The sequence below is a fragment of the Rutidosis leptorrhynchoides genome, chromosome 5 (genome assembly GCF_046630445.1).
Source record: "Rutidosis leptorrhynchoides isolate AG116_Rl617_1_P2 chromosome 5, CSIRO_AGI_Rlap_v1, whole genome shotgun sequence".
Classification (NCBI taxonomy): Eukaryota; Viridiplantae; Streptophyta; class Magnoliopsida; order Asterales; family Asteraceae; genus Rutidosis; species Rutidosis leptorrhynchoides.
The window spans coordinates 54543820-54550830 of record NC_092337.1 but is presented as its reverse complement, the minus strand read 5'-3'; positions in this window follow the sequence as shown (position 1 = coordinate 54550830).

Sequence of the window (7011 nt, the reverse complement as noted above, 5' to 3'; positions counted from 1 at the left end):
AAAGAATATTCAAAAAAACGAAAAAAAATTTGCTTCCCCCCGATTGGTTACTTCCCCATTGATCCTGCCCCTATATATATATATATATATATATATATATATATATATATATATATATATATATATATATATATATATATATATATATATATATATATATATATATAATTAAAAATTAACTCTAAGATTCATAAATATGATCGTTAAACCGTCTTACTTATTATGATGTTAAAAAAGTTAACCACTTAATGTAAAAAAAAATTAACCAATTAGTGGTTAAAAATTTATTACTTTGTAAAAAGTAAATTATCATCATTTATTTACTCCATAATAAATTAAGGACTTATGATTAACTCCATATTGATTTATAGTTAATAATAAAATATAAATCTAGATTACCTTACAACCTTTTCCGTTGAAGAACTCATAAGGCTTGATATATTAAATAGCAAATTAACTTAAATTAATAAATTATTTAACACTTATTAATACACCACTTTTCATATTCTTTTGGAAGTGTTTTTTTATAACACTCACATGCTTAAATAAATATATAAACTAACGGATTAAGTGTAACACCCTGATTTTTTTTTTTTTTTTTTTTTAAAAACACAGCGGACAAGACGTTTTTTTTTAGAAAATCGGGCATGACCCGTTCGTAAGTCGGACAACCGGATAAACACATTACCTGTTTAATATTACAATTACAGCTTATTAAATATAAATATTCCATATATATACAAAACAGGTTTTTAACCCGACTCGACTGATGTAATAAAAAGACACGACATCAGAGGCCCGACTCGTCAAACATATCTTCCGACATCCCATCTTCACCCTGGTATCTAACATGCAATCATACTGAACCTGCAAGGGTGGAAATGAGGGGGAATTAGCATAACTGCTAAGTGAATGGAATCTATCTAACGGATCAAGTATAAGCATCAATCCAGCAACCACATAAAAGTATGCTAACGTCCTAACAGCATACAAACAAAGACAATGACAATATGAGGATCGGCGGCTTGTACGAGCACACGACTCCTAGTTGATCGGGCTAGAGTCTACCGATAGTCCTCGCTACTCGATTCACAGTATAGTCATTCGGACGCAGGAGATGCGTCATTCAAACTATACTCCACAATCAGTAGCCTTTGGACCCAACCTCCCCAGGCACGGTTGACCTCATACGGACTCTAACCTCCCTAGGCTCGGTTATGAGTCCCCAGCCTCCCCAGGCCCGGCTGGCGTCAAACACGGTGCACATAATATCACACAATATCATCAACATGTAATAATTCACTAACATGTTAACCATTATCTAAACATGGCAATCAAATATCTAATCATGGCAATCGGATATAACCACAATCTAATAAAATAGAGTAAACGACAGTAGCGCGGCTTGCTACTCAAACTCTATCCTTTGATAGACCCACTCACCGATAGCCAGCTGAACTCGGTAGTCTAATATCACCGAGTCTTCTCCTCGGCCGTATCACCTGAGGATAACACTGAACAAGTTAGTAATCTATACCACAATACTAACTATACTATACGTATATATAAATCATATATAAGATAAACACCATACATCAACCATGTTAACGGACAGTTACTCTAACGGTCAGTCCGATGTTCTCAGTTAACGCCCACTTTCATGCAATCTAACTAAGTGGAAGTCATAACAAGTCAAACTAAAACCAATCTAGTCAACCGAGTCATACTACACCCAAATTAAGTCCACTTAGGTCGACTAAGTCCACATAAGTCAAACCAAGTCCAATTGGGTCAAATTAACACCAATTAGGTCAAACTAGGTCAAAACGGGTCAATCTAACCCATTTGAGTCAAACTAGGTCAATTATGACCAAAATAAGTCACATTAGGTCAAACTAACCTAATTGAGTCAAACTAGGTCAATTATGACCAAACTAAGTCACATTAGGTCAAACTAACCTAATTGAGTCAAACTAGGTCAATTATGACCAAACTAAGTCACATTAGGTCAAACTAACCTAATTGAGTCAAACTAGGTCAATTATGACCAATTAAGTCATACTAGGTCCAATTAGGTCAAATTAATCACCAATTAACCTAAACCGACCCAACATTCACTTTTCTACATATATACATGCATATACACTTAAATCGACATCGTGGACGTATCAAAACCAACAAATACCCATTTTGACACAATATAGTCCAAGCGGGTCAAACGGGGTCAAACGGGGTCAAACGGGCGAATAAATCAACACATAAACCATAGAACATGTGCACGGGTCATCGGGGTGCAACCACGCCAAACCGATGCGCGCTACGGTGGGCGAAGCGCAGCAGAGCAGCAGTATAAAGGCTGCAATCAGCAGCTAACAGCAGCTCCAGCTGCAAAAATGCTGCAGAAACAGCCCGCGCGCAGCAGGAAAAACAGTAGCAGCAACTACGCTGCTGTCCCTACCGGATTCACCCACAAAAATCGAGTTTCGAGCAGTTTTTATGGTCAAGAAACAAGTCCACGATCATACACACATATATATACAAGAATATATATACACACACACTTATATATGCACTTATATATACATATATATACACACTTATATATATACATATATATACACACTTATATATACATATATATATATATACACGCACACTTATATACATATATATATACACTTATACATACATATATATATACACACTTAAATATAAATATATAATACATACACTAAACATGTCCAAAAAAATGGGTTATGAGCCACACAGGCGACCAAACAACGCACATGAACCACAAAACAAAGGTACGGGCAAACGGGTGCACACCACGTGGGCGAATATCATCATGACAGGGCTGCTACAGCAGCAATCAGCTGCTATAACAGCAGAAAACAGCAGCAGCAAGGCTGCACAGCAGCAAAAAATAACGCAGCAGCAGCTACGCTGCTGAACCCTTCGATTTCACCCACTATTTTCATGTTTCGAGCAGTATTTTGACCAAGTTAAGGGTTCTCAAAGATGAACAAACATACAACAACAATAATCTAGCATTCCACAAGCAAAAGAACACATCAATTCAAGATTTAAGCACAAAATACAATATTTATCATTTTTGTCAAGAACACCAAATCATCAAGAACAAAACAAGAAATCAGAGATACAAACATGTAATTATTATTAATCTAACATTTATCTAACAAATAACAATTCAAGAATGAAGATTCAAGCATCAATTGCATTTTCTAACTTTTTATCAAAAACCCTAAATTAACAAGAATCAAATACAAGATTAGTAGAAGACAAACCTGTTATGGATGTTAAAGAAGCAAGAAATCCGAATATGAGCTTGCAATTAATCATCATCTTCAACAAAAATCAAAGAACTAGGGTTTATGGTGTTGGGGTTCGATGGGAACGAAGAGAGAGAAGAGGAAGACCAAGTTCTGGAACTAAAATAAAAACAAGGGGCGGTTTTAGTCTTTAAATGGGTATTAAATCCCATTCCTTATAAAACACGGGTATTTACGTGATTACTGAAACGCAACACACTTCGTTCGGTAGCCCAAACGAAGTTCAAAATTGATAAATAAAATATTTATGTGACCCTTGTCACAAAACGCACCCACTAGACTAATAATTAATTAAAAACACTTATTAATTAATTATTTCACTAAAACACACTTTTAAAATACTAAACGGACAAAAAGGGCAAAATAGGTAATTTCACCTAGGCCCGACATCAGGATGTTACAAATCTACCCCCCTTAAAGAGATTCCGTCCTCGGAATCTGGTCAATCAAAGTCAACAGAGGTCATGGGTACAACAATCCACCTCAACGGGTCACAACTAGACCTAAATCAAAACAGGTCTTACGGTCATATACCTACAAAGCTCTGTCCATTTCTCGTGGATTAAGAGTTAACTAACCCAAGTCTAGGTTCTACATACAAACCTCTCGAGTTACTACTAACGCACCCACTACATAGTACATATCACTCATGATTTGAGGTTATCCCCGAGTCACGTTCATCGAATTTTCCCGAATTAACTCAGTCTGAAACACGAACAATATGCCATTGATCACTTTGAAACACTCAAACTTAGCTAATCCGACGCTAAAATCCTGCTAAGTCAAACCAGGTTACTCTAAATTACCCAAGTTTCGTAACCTAATACCTGTATCCAATCGCGAAATTTGAGAATTTCGTCAAAATTCACTCATCTCAGTCCAACTCACTTCTCGAAGGACCACTAAACCACACGGTTCTGAGTCAAATCTAACCACTAAATCATAGTTTCCAAGTATAGAATTACCGTCATCCTATACCAGAAGTGATTATCTGCGGGTTGAGTCTGCTAGTTAACCTTAATTTACCTGTCTGGTATCATTAAAGTTACATCTCAGAGGCTATCACTAGGTTAAGATCCCGTCAGAATCCTCAATCCAAACCTATCTAATCAACAACTATACCAAGTCTAGGTACATTACCTCCGTCAGTACCAATTCGCCATAGTCAAATTTCGGTCTAAACCTTCCGAAATCCCAAACAGACTACCAATCACTATGTCTTCTCCGACTCCCGAAACTACTGTATGATTCGCCATGATGTATTCCGTTGGCCAGGCGCAATACATTATCCCAAATCATACCTTCATTTCGGGTATTTCGGAGCAAGACCCTAAGTGAATCCACTAATCCATCACGAAGTATAGCTATTAATCCCTTACAAAATACCAGGCTCGGTCAACCCTCTTGAAGACCTTATCATGACTTATCTGCTCGCTATCGAATGGACCATCTCTTGGTCACATACGTTCCGTACAGTCCCATCATAACAAGTCATGATACCTTCTAAACATGGTACTACTTACTATCACCGTTTCGTCCCTAGGTGACACTACCAGTAACTTAGGTTATAGCCGAACACAATCTCAACCTTAGGGTCAACTTACTCTCAACCCTCGGTCCGGTCAACGTACGTCTCTACCTACTCTAGAGACTCAAGTCACGAGAACTACCTGTACTTACTTTCTAAGCGTCACACAAAGTCAAGTCAGGTCAAAGAAGGAAGACAACCCCTTAGGACAACCCTACTGGTCCTACTCGACAAATCCACTCATACTAGGCCACTGTCGGGTCCAATTACATCTACCGGGTCTGTCACTGTCTATCAAGCATACAGTCTACGCGTCACTCGACCATGAACTATGGTTCAAGTCTCTGATCGCGTCATAAAGGAATTACAGCCCTAGAACAGTCTCTATGGGTCACTACGTGTGTCCCAACGGTCAACAGTCAACAGTAAGAACGTAGACCATCCTTAGGTCTTGATTCCTACCAAACTCTCTAGCATAGCAGCATAACTAGGTCTGAGCTAACAAGCCAATGGGTTGCATGCACTACAAATACGGTCTCATCTAGCATGACAACTTATTCCACTATCTAAGCTACTATGCGCTACAAGCAGGAAACTAGTCTAAGGCCAACTACACAGTTTCCACTATAATACACAACAGATATTTAGCATACAGATCCACATTGACGACACATACAAAGCAACTACAAACTACCAACGGTAATAATAGAAATACTGAATGTAGCACACGTACCGTTAGTCGAGCCGTTAATGCACTACCAATCTCTGACAACCTCTGGTATGCTCCACTGTATTCACTATAGGGTTCCTTCTCTCATGTCCGATCACAAGAGCAGAAGATCACCCGACTGATGAAATCTGTGCCCCTGACCCCGCCCCAGACTCCACCTCTGAACTATCAATCGCTGCAATGCTCTGTGTCCCGAGCACTGTCTGATCCAACTGAAGTTGTCCCTGCAGGGTAACTACAGAACTCCTAGTCTATCTTACCCTAACCCACTTACATGGCCGCCAAAGGTCTGTATCTCAAAGTGAGACGACCCGTACCTTGTCACATCATAAACTTTACCCAGCCCGTATCACTCCGTCTTAGTCCTTTTTACTGAGTTAAGTTTACTAACCTCTCTTTTTTTTTTTTTTATAAAATAATTTTATTCCGTGATACCAAAGGGTCAACTATCCACCGACCGTCCAACTGAACCCTTATTCAGTATCATTATTAATATTTTATTATTTTCTTTATTGTTTATTTTACCCAACACTGTTTCACCTAAGTGAAACCGAACACCCGTCTGACACTGGCTAACCGTTTAGTTCCAGGGTAATACATGTGTCAACCGATACTAACGATTCTTACTCAGGGTACCCGACCAGAATCCCTCGGTAACAGCCCTTACCACCCGGTCATCGGTCCGTATGACCCTGACATCTGACTCTTGTCTTCCTTACCTGGGACGCATCTGTAATCTGAAGCTTATCTGAAGCGCTGCCTGTTTTCGGGGCGTGGGGTCACAGTGTCACCGTCACTATCAGCCGTACCTGTACTGCACAACATCTCACACCAAAGCTTAGTATAACACTGGTTAGCTTCCTACAACTAACACCGATATACCTATCACATTCACTTGAACCGTCCCCCAAGATATGTTTGACTAAACTCACGGTTCGGGAACGTGTCACTTCCGCGAACACGCTGCCGAACCTATGCTCTGATACCAAGTTGTAACACCCTGATTTTTTTTTTTTTTTTTTTTTTTTTAAAAACACAGCGGACAAGACGTTTTTTTTTAGAAAATCGGGCATGACCCGTTCGTAAGTCGGACAACCGGATAAACACATTACCTGTTTAATATTACAATTACAGCTTATTAAATATAAATATTCCATATATATACAAAACAGGTTTTTAACCCGACTCGACTGATGTAATAAAAAGACACGACATCAGAGGCCCGACTCGTCAAACATATCTTCCGACATCCCATCTTCACCCTGGTATCTAACATGCAATCATACTGAACCTGCAAGGGTGGAAATGAGGGGGAATTAGCATAACTGCTAAGTGAATGGAATCTATCTAACGGATCAAGTATAAGCATCAATCCAGCAACCACATAAAAGTATGCTAACGTC